Raw genomic sequence first — 17591 nt, 5'->3', positions numbered from 1 at the left:
AATTTGGTAGACTAATGCAGGGTTTTGCTGATATCTGTGAGCGTCGTGCCTTGAGAGCAAATGTAGAAAAGAGTAAAGTGACGGTTACTGAGAGAAAAGCTGACTCCCAGTGCAATGTTACAGTGAATGGAGAGAGACTGGAATTGGTGAGAGAGTTCAAATCCCTTTGTACAGTGACAGAAAAAGTGAAAATGCAAAAGTGGAAAGCAGTGATACAAGGAGTGCAATGTTACAGTGAATGGAGAGAGACTGGAATTTGTGAGAGAGTTCAAATGCCATCGAACAGTGACAGAAAAAAAAAAAAAAGGAAAATGTGCAAAAGAAGTGGAAAGCAGAGTGACACAAGGAAGGAAAGTAGCTCGTGCAATGAAGGCCCTGATAAGAAACAGAGGCTTGAGTGTTGCAGCTGCACGAGGCTTGCATGAAGGAGTGTTAGTGCCAACTTTAACATATGGATATGAGACTATGGTGTGGCATGGAAATGAAAAGTCAAGAGTGACAGCAGTGGAGATGGGACTGCTGAGGAATGTACTGTATGTGGAGTACAGAGAGTGGATAGGATACGAAATAGTGTGATTTGTGAAAGATAAGAAGTAAGGAAGTCTGAGAACACCAGAATCGAATAGAGTACTGAGATGGTATGGTCATGTGGAGGCAATGGATATCAAAAGAGTGGTGAAAAATATATATCTGAGCGAATTTGAAGGAGGGAGGAGACGAGGTAGGCCAAGGAGAAGGTGGAGATATATGGTGGATGAGTGTGTAAGGAAGTGAGGTTTGGAAGTCGGTGAGGCTAGAGGACTGACAAGAGATCAAGCTGGCTGGATGAATATTGTGAGGAGAAGCACATGATCAGGGATCTGACACCCCGTTTTAAAGAGACTGATAGATTTGCCAGTATTTAATCCATTAGCTCCCACAGTTCCTATGCGAGGGATTCTGCTGGAAGGGCACTAAGCGTATCGCCCTCAGCCTGTTGGCTCATATTCACGAAGCTCATCGGTCCCTACCCCGGGGCTCCCTTCTTGCATAAGTTTTGAAAATGCCCAATTCCGTCCTATATTGAGGACGCTGGATGCAAAAAGGTTAACGTGACAGTGTCCGGATCGACTTTGCCAGATATGTGTATGTGAAGCTACAGAACGTGGTGAACGTTTTTGGCGTATCCAATAAGGCCAGGATTCCGGGGGCTTGAATGGTGAGTGAATGGAATCATGGCCCATTGGACTGGGCAAATCTGGGAGGTCTGGACATTGTTACTCCTCACCCTGCCCTTAGGTGGGAAAGGACGTCTGGATGATGAATTATTATAATTGTTGTTATTATTATTATTATTATTATTATTATTAATATTATTATTATTATTATTATTATTATTATTATTAACGTTATTATTATTATTATTATTATTATTATTATTATTATTATTATTATTGGTCTCCACATCTGCAATCCGTTTTGGGGTTTAATGCATAAAACATGAGTATAACAATGAACACCTAGTGTAAAGCCTGATAAACCTTGGTAGGTTTAATAGAAAAGATCTTTTATTAACTTTCTCAAGTTTTAAGGTTCTATATTCCCTTTACATACTTTTATTGTTCACAAATAAATATACTGTACATAGTTCGTGTGGTCGATTTTATATTGTCTCAGTATATATCTGATTTGTCCATGGAAAATAGGAGTGCTTTACGTGAATGACACGGCGAGAATTGATTAACAATAATATTACAAGGGACTCAATCCTATGTTGTTCGAATCACGCTCTCCCTGCCTGAAACATATCACGGATATATCAGCATTTCTGTTGACTCAAGCTGATACAGTATTCATCACAATCAGTTAGTCGAACATGTACAAACACTTATATTCATTAATTATTCCCAACGAATTTCCATATATTCCATGGGTTAAAGAAATCGTACAAGCAAATATAATGTGGTTGCTCATTGGAATTTTATATTAATGTAGTATATCAGTTCCTTTTATTTTTACTTCCGTCGCAAGTGGTAGTGTATAAGTGCCTATTGAAATACAGTCTGTACGGTAAGGTATGAGTAGGAACATTTAACCCATATTATAAGCAAGACTGGAACTTCAAGCACAAAGTGAAGTCTACAAACTCATGTGCCATGTGTTGTGGCCCTAAATATTTCAGTTAACTTTTGTGTGCTCTGTTTATTGAAATGAAATGCTGTTACAAAATCTCCTGTGTCATATTTCATTCAACATAATATTAATCTATCATAAGCCCAAAACTGATATAGGAATATTTGTTTTAAAGGTCTTATATCATACTCTTCCTAATAATAATAATAATAATAATAATAAACAATACTACTACTACAATTACCACTAATTCTACTGCTGCTGCTTATTATTATTATTTCCATTAATATTATCTGTGTAACACAGAAATGAGTTAAGTGCTTTATTGTTCATTTTCGATGTTATCTAGTAATTTGATGCTATGACATGGCAATATTTTTTTCTAAATGTCAAAATCTTAACAATAATGTTCATTGGCCAGAACCCATATCACGTGTCTTACATAGGTTTTGACACGTGCACATATATGCACATGCATCATATTACACAAGAGCATAATTGTGTTTTGTGCAAGCCACATGTCACAAGGTACAATGTGGCATATGTCATACATATATATCATACGAGTATATGTCTCACATATGTACACATACTAAATCACTGGTTCAGTATGTACGTATGCATTGGAACCTTCACATTGATGGCTTGTTCTGTGTCGGATTACTGTTGATGTGTAATGGCTTTTAGAAAGTGCACACACGCTTCTGATTCCTTCTGCTATGTTTGTGGCTTCTAAGGTCCCAAACAGATACGGAATAAACTTAGCCCAGGTTCAAAGTCTTCAGTAGCCTACGAGATGTACTTCGGCATGAAAATAGACGACCAAGGCAAGGCTTGGGGGACCCACGTGATCTGTGGTACCTGCAGATCAAGCCTGGAGGGATGGATGAGAGGAGAGTGCAAATCCATGCCATTCGCCATACCGCGCATCTGGAGGGAGCCAACAAATCGTTCGACAGACTGCTATTTTTTGTAAGGTTGACATATCCGGGTACAAGAAAGTGAAGAACAGGAGTGACATCGTATATCCGAATATTCCATCGCTCATTGCTCAGGCTGAACATAGCAATGAGCTTCCGATACCCAAGCTGTCACTCCTTCCATAAGAAGATCAGTCAGAACGGGAAGAGAGCAACATGGGAGTGGATAAGGCTTACGTGTGTCAAGATGAAGTCTCTGCACTTCCCGAATCAGGAAGAAATTAATTATTTGATCAGAGACCTCGGACTTTCGAAATCAAACACTGAACTGTTGATATCTAGGATGAAACAATGGAACTTATTGGATGCCAACTGTCAACTGACCCTCCCAAGGAAAAGACATAAGAGATTTTCAGTGTATTTTTCCAACATTGGTTCACTGTGCTACTGTCAGGACATAACATGACTATTTGATGCAATGAATACCATGCAGAACCCAGAAGATCAGCGTTTGTTCACTGACAGTTCAAGAAATTTGAAGGGTGTTCTACACAATGGAAACAGATTCCCCTCCATACCGATTGCTCACTCATTGCATATGAAGGATTACGAAAATGTGAAGGACTTGCTGGACGCCATCAGATACAACGGATATCGGTGGCAGATCTGCAGAGACTTCAAAATGATTGGGTTTTTGAAAGGTTTGCAGGCTGGCTACACAGAGTACCCTTGCTTTATACGTCTATGGGACAGTCGTGTAACAACTCAGCATTACAGCAGGCGACAGTGGCCCCCTCGAAGTGACCTCACTCCCGGCCAGCTGAACATCAAGAACACTCCTTTTGTTGAGTCAGAGAAAGTCCTCATGCCTCCGATGCACATAAAGCTTGGGCGAAGAAGCTCATAAAAGCTTTGAATATGCACGACAAGACTCTGAAATACATTCGCGAGATATTTCTACATTTGTCAGAAGCCAAAGTGAAAGGCAGAATTTTCAATGGACCGCAGATACGCGAACTCTTCAAGTCCGAACAGCCCCAGGCTAAAATGACAGAAAAGGAGAACAATGCCTGGACTTTATTCCGTGCCGTGGTCGAGAATTTTCTAGGCAACACGAGGAGTGAAGACTACGAAGACCTAATCAAGCTGATGAAGCATTACAGGGAATTAGGGTGCAGAATGTCCCTGAAAATGCATATGTTCCACTCACATTTGGACTTCTTTAGTGACAACATGGGGACCGTAAGCGATGAGCATGGTGAAAGATTTCACCAAGATATTCTTGAGATGGAACGGAGGTATCAGGGGACGTGGAGAGCAAATATGATCAGAGATTACATATGGACTTTGCTGAGAAAAGTAATGATGGTGAATGTAAGCGAAAAGCTAGAAAGACTGTGCACTTCTGAATGTCACTACCCATCAGATGTAATGTTCATGTATTGTTTGTATGAATAATAAACAATCACGATATGGGGATATAATTCAAGCTCTATGTAACATTCAAGAAAAAATGGGATGGTGCTACTTGACAAATATACAAGTTCGGTTAAGTAACATTGCGTTGAGGTAAAAATCTGACACAAAGGGGTTAAAACTGACACCACAGATAAATAAACATCATTTTCTTAATCAGCACATCAAAATTCACCACATCCATAATAAATTCTTGATTAACTAAATCTTTCTTCAAAATCTGTCGAATAATAATTATTATACATACATACATACATAATCTAATCCTGCATTAACCCATGAGGGGCATGGAAGCCTGGGGCTAGGCAAGTTGGTCCCGACAACTAAGCTCTTTGCGCCCTGTGTCCTCAGTATGGGACAGAACTGGGCGTCTTCAAAATTTAATAAAGAAGGGAACCCCCGGCTAGGGACCTATGAGCTTCGCGACTATGAGCCGACAGGCAGAGGGTGGTGTACCTAACACCCTTCCACCAAAATCCCTTGCACAGCGTCTCTGGGAACTAAAGGATTAAGATGAAAGTGACCAACCTCACTCATATGTGAGTGGCAATACATGAACAATAAATCCCAACCACCCTCTGGATATAAACCAATACAGGCTCAATCCGGTTGGAGTGCCTTAATTGCCCACTAAACCATCAGACGCCATAGCTTAGTTATATGGTTATCGCCATCGTAGTAAATGGTTTCCTGGTGTACAGGAAGCCTTCTGGCTTGTCATTCAGTGTAGAGTCGCCCATAGGAAGAAGGAAGAGGAAAGTATGAAGGAAAGAAAGACAAAAGAGGGAGTGTAAATTCACCAAACGGCAGATGGACGAAGAAAAAAAAAAGGAGTAAAGAAAGACAGAAGAGGAAGGAAGGAAAGAAGGAGGAAGGAGAGGAAAGGACAGACACCCGAGAGCAGCACTACATCGAGTGAGTGGATGGTGAGCACCCCTACCTACCACCATTATTATTATTATCATTATTATTATTATTATTATTATTATTATTATCATCATCATCATCAAATATTCTGTATTCATGAAACCCTTTTGAGGAGAACAAACTTATGGTAAGGCACAGCATTTACAGGGTCATTTATTGCTCGTAATGTAATGACTTCAAACATTTTAAGGCGACCTGAAAAATGCCTAGTGCAGGTAATTAATCCTCCCCCCTCCTATAAACCTTCTTTATATCTTGTATATGGTTAGCCTTAAAACCTAAAGGAGGGAGATACGTCAGGTTAATGGTATGCTGGGACAGGAGGGGAAAAAGACTCCACCAGAATGAGATCCTTATATGCTGGATTCTGAGTCAAGAACTCTCTCACAATCCTGGTCCCTAACACCTTACTCGTATGTTGGTTCACTGGTGTACCATATAAGAGTCTGTTTTGCCACAAGTTGGTGCACCCATGGCTAAAACCATAAATTTTACTAACTCAGAAATGAGCATTACTTTATGGTCAGACTCAAATATGAAGTCCGTTTGGTGGGGCCCGTGCTGGGATTTCCCTCTCTACAGCTCTGCCAAACCTCCTCTCTCTCTCTCTCTCTCTCTCTCTCTCTCTCTCTCTCTCAGTTGATTGAGAAAGTTTTTATATATTGATAAGTTGTGTTTTCTTCTTTATTGTTTCGACCTTTTTTCCACACCACCACTGAGGTAAAAGTCTTGGCGCTTTTTTTTTTTTTTTTTTTATAGAGGTTTCCCCAGTAGGCATAAGTCCTCTCTCTGATCTTTCTTCTAAAAAATACTTGTTCACATTGTAAATAAGTTCTTTCTCCCGACTGTGGAGCACACGAGAGCGAGTCGGAGTACCTGCCATCGTGGGTGGGGATCAGGGAGGAAGTGACCGGTCACCTGTAGTCTGAGGTGGGTGTCCTTGACCTCTGGCAACGTCGGAAAGCGACGTTGTCACGTGGTGTGGAATTTATACAAATCATTGCTATTATCCTAAAAAGCGACACATTCATAGCACTATATAGCCTTATTTAATATATTTAATAAGTACAGAATATTTAATATACAATTTCAAATAGTAAATAGCTGACATATGACAGAGAGAGAGATAGGTACTGGGGTTGATGCGGCAGAGCTGTAGAGAGGGAAATCCCCTCTCGGGCCCCACCCAAACGGACTTCATATTTGAGTCTGACCATAATGCCTTTATATGTCTACTTTATATCTATGATGGGATTTTCTAAATCACAAAGGTTTAACGGAAACAATCATATACAGCTTCAATCTAAAATGCATTCACAAACAGCAGTAAAACTGTCAACCTAAGGCCATCAAATATAACTTGGATTATTGTAAACGTGATAACAAAAATACTGTTATATACTCTTTTTTTTTTTTTTTAACAAAACATTCTTGCCACTGCATCATATAATGTATATCTTATAAAACTACACATATTTAACACAAAAACTCATTACAAAATTGTATACAAACTTAATAAGTGTAGAATGAAACAAATATATATCTATATCTATCTATCTATCTGTATATATATATATATATATATATATATATATATATATATATATATATATATGTTCGCCACTTTCACTATGGCATCTGAAATCTCTAACATTTCGTCTTTTTCTTACACCAATAGTTTTTAACCATGATAAGAATAACACAGTTGTACAAAGTAATGCATTTCTGTAAATATAAGATATCTGAAACACTGTATTCCACACTATGTTTCTCAGTAAAGCATGGAAGGCAGAGATGTGGTTTGTCATCACAGCTGTCACAGTATGTAGAGACTCGTCTTGCCTTGTTTCTTGCTACCACACAGCTATCATTCCAAGAAATTTTTTCATAGCAGCCACGGCATCTTTTTTTCTTGTCTGTCGCTTTGGCCCATCTAGTTCCACCAATGTCTGCAGAGTTCTTCTTCCAGTCATAGTACTAGGACTTCTTCCAGGTCTTAGAGCGTCTTCAGGTGGCTGGCCTGTCAGTGAAAGCGCCAAGGATTCTGCGAACTCCCTGAGTTTCATTGGTTTCTGAGGGTAATATTTCCTGTACAAAACCCATGCATTTACGACTGTAATACCAGCTAGCATTTCAGTAGCTAACTTCTTGTACCATATTCTGGTTTTCCTACGAGATGAATAGTAACTGGTCAGTTGATCTGACATATCAACACCTTTCTATGCCTTATGCAAGGACACTTTCTAGCTTGAGAACATCATCATTTTGTCTAGTTTTCTTGCCACTTGGAACCAGACAACCACCGTGCTCTGTAACAGTCGAAACTGTCAATACATTTCTCTTTTCTAACCAGCTGTACAACTGTAACTCAAATCGCTCTCTGGTCACCTGCCTAAGCACAAAAGGATCGGCATACAGAGTGCTTTTGGACCAATAAAATGCAATTTCTGGCTTAGGATTGAGTCTTTTTTTTTTTTTTTTTTTTTTTTTTTGCGGAAGAAGAAACCAAAGGCAACGAGCCCACAAAACTGTTCCTTCCAAGAGAAAAACAAAATACAAGAGAGAGCCGAATTCAAGATCCGATCATTTCCAGATGCCTGGACACACTGCGTTTGAAAGATTGGAGATCATAGTAAGCAGGAAATACAGACAGAGGGAGACAGTTCCTGAGTTGACCTGTTGCTTAAATAAAAGACTGGGAGTAACGGTTAACTCTTGCATTAGAGAGTTGGACAGAAAACAGATGAGTCTGCTGCTACATGGGTGCTATGCGCCCGTCATAGAGGTGGAGGAATGCATGCACACAGTTCAGAGGAGCAGTGACCATTGATGTAGCGATAGAAAAGAGATAAAGACGCAACAATGCGGTGAAGAGACAGAGGTTGAAGGGAGTCAGTAAGAGGAGGAGAGTTAACCCGCGACGTCCCGTCAACGTTCTTTAACGTCCACACGTTTTGTCACTGCCAATCCCGTCAACGTACATAAACGCGAATCAATTCCAAGGCCCCTAATTTGCACAATTTTCAATTTTCGTGAGTGATTTTTGGTACGTATACACATGACACCTTCCTCTACAAGAAGCCAGGCAGGGACAATGCCTTACCCAGCATGACCTCCTCCCTCCCCCTGCACGCCATTGTCTCAGCAATTCACCTGTTATCAGTGACCTGGCCAGTAAAGCCATGTCATGCCACAGTACGAAATTCAGGGCCAGAGTGATTCCCCAGTCAATGACAATGTGGATGACAAACTTTACATAGCATTAGAGGAAGAAGCAGTCAGAAATGATGATCAGGTTATGTGGCAATAAAAGGTCAGGTATGGTGATGACTTAGTGAGTGAAACAATGCTGACAATGCCTACACTACTGCTTGAAAACCAATATACTCTCGTACTACATATAAATTCGTACCAAGTAAATAAATAAATACCGTTTATGAGTGATGTGAAATAGTTATCCTCCCATAGAACTCGTTTTCTTTGGTGCCAGCGTGTTAGAAAACCCAGTAAGGTAAGGAGGTACTCCTACCTGTATCGAGTATTTTAAACCTCAGGTGAGTGATTTCTCTATGAATTTTCGATGTTTCTCACCAAAAGTGGAGGTTTGAGCCAAAAAAAAATTTTTCCAAAAATGGTCGGGATTGGGGGGAGTCAGTGGTGGAAAAGTGGTTGGGATGGGGCGTGTTAATGAGGCGAAAAGCTTTGACTCAACCCTATTGAGAAGAGCTGTATGTGGGGAGCCTCCCCACACATGAGAGTTGTACTCCATGCAGGGGTGGATAAAACCCATGTATAGAGTCAACGATTGTGCAGGGGTAAAGAAGGAATGGAGTCGGCTTAGTACACCCAATCTCTTGGAAGCAGATTTTACAAGTGATGTAATATGATCTTTCTAAGATAAGTCCCGAGTAATTGAAACCCCAAGCATGTTCAAGGATGATGCAGGATTAAGCTGAATATTATTAAACATTAGTGGGTATACCTGTGGAAGATTTTGTTGGGTTGATAGGTGCAAAAACTGAGTCTTTGATGCATTAAAAACAACCAGATTATTTTTACCCCAGTCAGAGATATGAGCCAAGTCAGACATTAGGTGTGCCATAGCCTCACCCCTTGTTTGTTGAAGTAACTGCTGAGATGGACGTTGCGGGAATCGAATGGAAAGGTGAAGGGTGGAGTCATCAGCGTATGAGTGGATAGGGTTAGATGTACAACTTAGATCATTGATGAATAAAAGGAAGAGAATTGGTGATAGGACGGAGTCCTGAGGAACACCACTGTTGATAAATCTAGGAGAAGAATGATGGCCGTCTACAACAGCGGCTCTAGAACGACCAGAAAGGAAGCTAGAGATGAAGGCACAGATAGAAGGATAGAAACCATAAGAGGGCAGTTTGGAAATTAAAGATTTATGCCAGACTCGATCGAAAGCCTTTGAGATGTCAAGTGCAATGGCAAAGGTTTCGCCAAAGTCCCGAAAGGAGGATGACCAGGAGTCTGAAAGGTAGGTGAGAATATCACCTGTGGAACGTCCCTGATGGAACCCATACTGACGAACAGAAAGAAGGTTGTGATAGGAACGATGCTTTAAGATTTTTCTATTAAGTATAGACTCGATAACTTTTGAGATACAGGACATTAACGCAATTGGACGATAGTTGGAGGGTTGGGAATGGTCACCCTTCTTTGGGACTGGCTGAATGAGAGCAAACTTCCAGCAAGAAGGAAAGGTACAAGTTGATAGACAAAGGTGAAAGAGTTTGCCTAGGCAGGGTGTAAGCACAGAAGCACAGTTCTTGAGAACAACAGGAGGGACTCCATCAGGCCCATATGCCTGATTAGTAATGAGGTCTGTGATGGCAGAAAATACATCAGCTGAAGAAATTTTAATGTCAGCCATGAGGAAGTCAGAGGGGGGAAGTGATGGAGGAACAGCATCTAAGGTGGAATTGGAGGAGAAAGTCTGAGCAAAGAGATCTGCTTTATCAGTAGAAGAAATAGCTACAGAGCCATCAGAGTAGAAAAGAGGAGGGAAGGATGATGAGGTAAAGTTGTTAGAAAGGTTTTTGGCAAGGTGCCAGAAGGAGCATGAAGAATTCGAGTTAGAGAGTTGAGAGATGCATACGGATGAAATTATTTTTAACAAAACGAAGAATAGAGTTAACACGATTCCGGGCAGAAACGTATAAAAGATGTGATTCAGGGGTGGGTTGGCTCTGTTACCTTTTATAGGCCCTCTCCTTGTTGCGGACAGCATTAGAACAAGCGTGATTTAACCCGCGCCGTCCCGAGGATGTACTTCCACGTCCTCACGTTTTGTCACAGCTAATCCCGAGGACGTACTTCAACGTCCTGCAATTGCAAGGTTCATAATTTCCACAATTTTCAATTTTCGCGAGTCATTTTTGGTACGTATACACGGGACACCTTCCTCAACAAGATGCCAGGCAGAGACAATGCCTTACCCAGCATGACCTCCTCCCCCCCCCTGCATGCCCTTTTCTCAGCAATTCACCTGTTATCAGTGACCTGGCCAGTATAGCCATGTCATGCCACGGTACGAAATTCAGGGCCAGAGTGATTCCCCAATCAATGACAATGTGGAGGACAAACTTTACATAGCATTAGAGGAAGAAACAGTTAGAAATGATGATCAGGTAATGTGGCAAAAAAAGGTCAGCTATTAGTGAGTGAAACAATGCTTATAATGCCTATATTACTGCTTGAAAACCAATATACTCTTGTACTACATATAAATTCGTAACAGTAAATAAATAAATACTGTTTATGAGTGGTGTGAAATAGTTATTCTCCCATAGAACTTGTTTTCTTTGGTGCCAGCCTGATAGAAAACCCAGTAAGGTAAGGAGGCTCTCCTACCTGTAATGAGTATTTTAAACCTCAGGTGAGCGATTTCTCTATGAATTTTCGATGTTTCTCACCAAAAGCGAAAGTTTTAGCAAAAAAAAAAAAAAGGGTCGAAAAATGGTCGGGATTGGGGGGTACCAGTGGTCAAAAAGTGGTCGGGATGGGGTGGGTTAAGCAAGGCTTTCGTGCCTTCGTGTCAAAGGATATGAGAAAGGAAAGTATGCTTCCATTCCTGAGAGAATAACCTCCGTAAGCACAAGGCACACCCAGATGGCTCCCGGCCATGGAAGCAATACTCATTCCAGGGAAAATCAAAGAAGTACTGCCTGAGGGCCTCCCAATCCGCAGCCCCAAAGTGCCACAGACGACGTTTCTTTGAAGGGTCCATAGTCCATACCAGAGTGATAGGACAGGTTAAGGTGATAAGGTTGTGATCGGAGGACCCCAACGGAGAGAAAAGATTAACAGTGTAAGCAGAAGGATTAGTTGTAAAGAATAGGTCAAGCATGTTGGAGCTCTCTCCAAGGCGGTCAGGGATATGGGTAGGGTGCTGTACAAGCAGTTCTAGGTCATTAAGCATAGAAAAGGTGTAGGCTTGTTCACCAGGTGGATCAGTCAAAGGAGAGGAGAGCCAAAGGTGGTGGTGAACATTGAAATTTCCTAGAATGGAGATTTCAGAAAAAGAAGAAATGGATAGAATGTGTTCCATGGTAGAAGTAAGATAGTCGAAGAATTTTTGATAGTCAGTAGAATTAGGATATAAGTAAACAGCACAGATATATTTAGTCAGAGAATGACAGGAAAAACGAAGCCAGAGTGTAGAGAATTCAGAAGAATCGAGTTCAGGAACACAAGAGCAAGATAAGTTGTTGGATATATATATACACAACAGCCACCTTTGGCTTTGAAAAGAGTATAGAGATAGTAGGAGGATACAGGAATGGGTCTGCTGTCAGTTGCCTCAGACATCTGAGTCTCAGTTAGAAAAAGAAGATGAGGTTTAGAGAAGGAGAGGTGGTGCTAAACAGAGTGAAATTAGAGGAAAGGGCACGAATGTTGCAGAAATGAAGAAGAGAGTCAGACAGTGGTTGCTGGCATCTTGAGTTGTCACCGGAAGAGGGGCAGAAGGTGGGAGCATTTATGGTTCCCCCCCCCTCCCAGGGACTCCAAGGCTATGTTATTTGATGCCATATCACTATACCAATAAACTTCCTTATCTCATCATTAGTTGTGCTCTTCCATCCATGTAACTGAGATCTACGTGTAAGTTGTGAACCATCAATAACTTGCTGAGCATATCTATTCGTCTCTGTGACAATCATGCTTACAATGTCGTCTGTCAGGAACAACCTATATATATCAATGGGCCATGTTCTACTAGTATCTGTATCATTCTGAGGCATAACAGCTAATCCTTCTTTGCCTGTAAAGATGAAAGAACGAGGTTTAGATTGAACTGGTCCCCAGTCAGACCTTGTGGAAGAACTGGGGCCAGCCTGTCCAGAAATAATGGTGCTTGGCTGTGTCGGTACGTTAGCACCACTGTGGTGTTGTACTTCATCATCAGAGACGTCTTCTGACGAGTCACTGTCTTAACCAGTGTCAGAGTCTTGGCTGGAGTCTCCGATATAGTCTTCATCTGAAGAGAAATTGCCAGCTTCCTCATCACTGTCATCTTGTAAGGCTCCATAAATCTTTGAAGTATCCATTATCCGTAAGAACAACTATAAATACCTCTGAAATCTTGCAGTACTATCGGAAACTGCAATAACACACGATGCCTATAAGAATAGTACAAATCATAAAGGCAAGTAAAATGTCTCAATTATTCGGTCACCGGTGGTCACTAAGAACGTGTTACACCGGTGGGACAACACACAAAGGTGGCTGAAGTAGTGAGGCAGTCGAGTGGTAGGCCTCCAGTGTGATGCATATTGATATAAAAATGAAACAATAATAAAACACTCATGTATTGGACCACAGGTGTCCAGCACACAAGTGGTACATGTATGGTACAAGATCCAAACAAAAAAAAATACATGACATGCTCATGTAGTGGGCCACTAGTGGCCAGTCTGATTCATGGACATGGACAGTACAATATGCAAAACAAAACAATATTATTTTTGTGTGATGTGTTGGACCACTTGTGAGCCACTATTTTTAACCTAATCACATCGCGTTTTGGTCAACAAAGATGACACTCATCTCACTGCAGAGGTTCGAGGCATTCTGACATGGTAAACAAAGGAAGGAATCGCGAGGGAGGAGGGAAAGCCGACTGCCATAACACGGGGAACGTGTTGTGTCTTACTTATCCCACTGTAGACTGTCCTGTGAACTTCCTGGGTTAGGACTATTTGGCCGATTATGGATATGTATGGACTTATGTATTGTGTGCTCCGTGTGAATTAATAAAAAAAGGAATTTCTAAATGCATATTGACGAAGAATAATGACACATTTTCCAAAAATGACCAAATCGTTACATTTTTGGGACAGCTTCAGATCGTCACTCCGTTCATTTGTATGAAACAATATTGAATGGGATACAAAATGAGGCTCAATTAAGTGAAGATCATTAATACAATTGTATGAGATGATAGATGTCTCTTAGTATCTGTAGTGTCACATGAGGCACACCAATACAATGCATCAATTCAGACAAAACCAGACGCGAAACAAAAGTTCCAGAGTGGCACCGAGCCTCTGTCATACAACCATAGATAAACTGAGCCCGGGATATTAAGAGTAACTATAAACCTCCTCTAGGTGATTAAATCAACCCTCTTTTATTTAGCAGTGCATCAGCACAACTGTGTTGGTACCACTATGCCTTGGTCCGTACCCATCTTCACCTGAACTGACAGATCAATCTTGCCAGACACTTCTCATTGTCCCTGTTAACTTTACTTCTGTGGTATCCTATCGTGTGACTTACTTCAGGTTCCTACATCCAATCTGCTGCTATGTCCGCCGACATATGTCTAAAACACACCACATTCTGCACGTCTTCCTCATTGCGACTTACATCAGTCTACATAATTCCTCTGTTACATCTCATCATCTTGCTGTTTCTTGCATTCATTCTGCACTTCCTCCTTTTGCAGAGTCTTCTAAACACAGATGTAAATGGCTGAAGTTTACCTACTGAGTCTGAAACCAATGCTGCAACATCTGTAAATAACAGGTGGTTCGTTTCCAGTCAGGGTTGGCATTGATTAAATCAGACTTATTTAATCATGTGATTAAGTCATTGATATTTTTGCTAAAAAAAAATCATTTAACTCTTTAATTTTTTTGATTTTGTAAATCTAAAAGTTAACAAAAATAAAATCTGAAGGTTTATAAAAGTTGTGTATAACTTTTTGTTGGCATTAAGTTAGCAGATTTTAGAGAATTGTGCCATTAGTAATTGCTGCATTGTATGACGGAAAAAATATTTTTACATTTGTGTTACTAAGTATTCTCACTGAAATTATTTGTACGTCTGAAATAATGATTCATAAATCAAAAACTAAATCCATAAGACTGGGTAGGCTATGCTTGATCACTTAAGGCCATATCATAATAATATCAGCATAAGATTTTTCGGTGTGGTAGTATAATCAGCTTTAGAATATGCTGCCTTGATTACCACTGGCAACTCAACCTTAACCAGCAGTGTACAGAGAGGACTTGAACAGGTATGCATCTAGATTCTGGGCAGTGGCTTTCAGCCTGAACCATCAGTGGATAGACAGGACATGGTTTACAGTATTTACTATACTGCTTTTGAAATATTAGCTATATAATTAACAGAAAATGAAATAAATAATCAAATAAATCAGATAAATGATATTTTTTTAAATTTTTAAATAAAAAAAAAATCACCAACTCTATTTCCAGTCTTTCCTTCTCCCATCACCCTTTAATCTTGTCCTGCTTCCTTCTACATTTACTGTGTATCAACCCCGGGATATAGATTCATCAGGCACCAGGACACTGGCACTGATGTTTTTGTACACCGTCTGGGGATCACTGTTCCCACGTCACAGCACCTCCAGCACTCGTTAAGCGAGGGCGAGGCAGTCGAATTCCGTCTTCACCCGACACCGAAGGGTCCCGAGGCAAGGAACGTCACTGGACCAGGGGGGGGCGACTGTGCAAGGCTCTGCCTAAGCACAGAGGTGCCCTGCGGCCCGGGGGCACCGGCCTGTGGACCGTGGCGGGACTCAAGGTCGTGTCCTAGTTGGCTCCCACGCCTCCCAACTGGCCCCGAATCTAATCTGCTCATGACTGCCTCACGACTGGTTGTGACGTCCTCAAGAGCACAACCAGATCACAAGGCAAGCGCGTGACGTCCTCAAGAGCACAACCAGATCACAAGGCAAGCGCGAGGCAACCACGAGGCAACTGCAAGGCGACCATGGGGCAATGGAGCAATAGGTCTTCAAATTTCAAATTTAAATAGATTTTTTTCAGCCATGACCACCCAAGAATGCAACACGACTGCATGACACATTAGGGGAATACACGACGACGCCCCCGATCCTCCCCCGACCCCCTGCCGGCCCTCCACGATGGCAAGCGTGGGCCTCTCGCACTTTATATGCTGCTTGCTCGCCAGCACGCAGTTGCCATGTGTGACCGGTGTTGCCAGATCGCCGATCATGCCTGGTTTCCTGCCAAGACTCTTGGCGTACTCTTTGCACAGTCTGGGATTGGTCCTAGCCCAGTCGTCGTGTGGTCTGCTTGTGGTCTGCTTGCAGTTGTCACGTGGTCGTGAACCATGATTCCGAATCGCCAACTGGACTGTCAAAATGCGATGCATGGTCGGCTCGAGTTCTGGTTGCCGTCTGATTGTGGTCTGGTTGTGGTTGGCGACGCGTTACACAGTCGTAACCTTTTATTTGTCGCCGACTGCTCGCTGACATGCAACGAACGCATCATGATGCATCCAATTGAGCTAAGACTGCTTCAGGACTGACCTACGACACTCCCGACTATGATGCAACTGTGACCCGACTTTTGGCAAGTCGTGAGGCGGCCACGATTTTTTAATGAGCGCATTAAAAATTCATGAGGCTCGAGGAGTTGTCCCAGCAGCTCACGACCGCCCTCCAGAGTCCGGGCTTTGTCGGAGAATCAAGGGACAACCGATGACAAAAGCCGTTACTACCTTGAGTTGCGCCGCGGTCGGGCCTTGAGTTGCATATGTATGACAGGGGCTTAAAAGAACAGACAGAGCCTATGATCATCGTCGAATACTTTAAAAACATAAAAGAGATATGCATGAAGGCAGAATAAATTAGTAAATATGAAAGGAGGCACTGTATATGAAAGCTTCCCAGGAGAAGGCAACCTTCCTTAACCCCTTTACTGAGAGGTGTTTCCTGAAAAACACTGATATTATATGACGATAGCATATATATATATATATTCATGAAGATTAGCCACTCATCTGCCAGAGGCCATAAACTGCCTGAAAAAAATGGCGACACAAGAACGCCAAAGAAAAAGAAATCATTATCCTAAAACTTGCAAAAGAATAAAAACTCTATTGTATAAAATAATCACTGACATCATGAAACATCCAGAACAAGCACGATTGCCAGGCAAATGTACTATCTGCCAATAATATTTTACACAAAAAGAGACAGTGCAGAAAAGAAGAGGAGAAATGCGGTATGGATGGAGATAAGTGAAAAAGAAGGCCACAACCGAGTCTAAAGCCAGGAAATTGAAAATCTAAAGGAAACAAAAGGGTCGAGTGGTTGGAAAGGTGATAAAGTAGGAGGAAATTCATAGAAAAGGACGACTGACAAGGAATAGGGAAGTATTAGGTGTTAAGATGGCAACAATAGGGTGCTGGAAAGAAGAGGAGCAAATGCCATGACAGGAATTGGTGGATTGAAGAACTTGTGATGACAGAGAGGATATCCGACAGGTAAGATAAGACAGGGAAATATAAGAGATTTAATGGTTAAAAATGTAAAGAGTACAAATGATAAAAGACCATAATAATTGGGAAAGGTAGTGTCTAAACCGAGCGGCAAGGTAAGAATCAAGCCTATGATAGAGTGATAGATGAGTGCGTAAGGAAGAGGATAACAGGTATGAGAAAACCAAAGAAGAGAGCAAAAGAAGTTGTAGGAACAAGGGTCGGAGATACGAAGAGGAAGAGCAAGGAACATCCACTGGTTAAAAAAAAAAAAAAAAATCTGAGGCAAGCATGTGAATAGGAGTTTTTGACTAATTTTGATATGCTTAATTCAAATTTCAAAACAGTTTTGCTCTATCACCTCTA

This window comes from Coenobita brevimanus, chromosome 55 (genome assembly GCF_032717465.1).
Source record: "Coenobita brevimanus isolate Jiangsu-jjx chromosome 55, ASM3271746v2, whole genome shotgun sequence".
Classification (NCBI taxonomy): domain Eukaryota; kingdom Metazoa; phylum Arthropoda; class Malacostraca; order Decapoda; family Coenobitidae; genus Coenobita; species Coenobita brevimanus.
The sequence above is the reverse complement of the archived record's forward strand: the minus strand, read 5'-3'. Positions refer to the sequence as shown.